Below are 870 nucleotides of genomic sequence, written 5' to 3'. Positions count from 1 at the left end.
AAAAGATGATATTTAATTAGGGACTCATAGTTTCATGACCATCATGGCAAGGAGCATGGCATCAGGCAGGAAGGCATGATGTAACATGAAGCAGTAACTGAGAGCCTGAGTACTTATCCACAAGTTGGAGGCAGAGAAAAAGTTACTGGGAATGAAGTGGGCTTTTGAAGCCTGAAAACCCACCCCCAGTGACACACCGCCTCCAATAAGGCCACAACTCCTAATCCTTCCTAAGCAGGTCTACCCGCTGGGGACCAAGCATGCAAATATATAACCTTTGGGAGCTATTCTTATTTAAGTCATCATACCTCTCCTTCAAGAAAGTACCTGAACCACAAACCACCAAAATAAAAAGGAGTTGGGTATTTTCCTAACAAAAAGAGGCAGATATATTCTCTCTTAAAGGGAGTTGTCCCACATCACTGGACTGTCCCTAAACCAGCCTGCCCTAGCTTCATCTCAAAAATATAACAATAAGGGGGCTGGAGAGATGGCTCAGAGGTTAAGAGCATTGACTGTTCTTCCAGAGGTCCTGAATTCAATTCCCAGCAACCATATGGTGGCTCACAGCCATCTTTAATGAGATCTGGTGCCCTCTACTGGCCTAGAGGGATACATGTAGGCAAAATATTGTATATATAAGTAAATAAATCTTTAAAAAAATATAACAATAAGCAAAAAAGAATGACTATTTTTAGATGTGTTAGTTTTTTATAGAAATGTATTCTGATATTCTTTCAACCTATTAGATATTCTCTCCAGTTGCAGTAAGCCTTCAACTAGCACAAAAATTAAAATTATCAAAAATTTATCACCTCACATTTGTCACATGACAGATATCACTTCCATTTAGGCCAAGTGAAACCAAAA

The sequence above is a fragment of the Microtus ochrogaster genome, unplaced genomic scaffold, assembly GCF_000317375.1.
Source record: "Microtus ochrogaster isolate Prairie Vole_2 unplaced genomic scaffold, MicOch1.0 UNK83, whole genome shotgun sequence".
NCBI lineage: Eukaryota > Metazoa > Chordata > Mammalia > Rodentia > Cricetidae > Microtus > Microtus ochrogaster.
The sequence above is the reverse complement of the archived record's forward strand: the minus strand, read 5'-3'. Positions refer to the sequence as shown.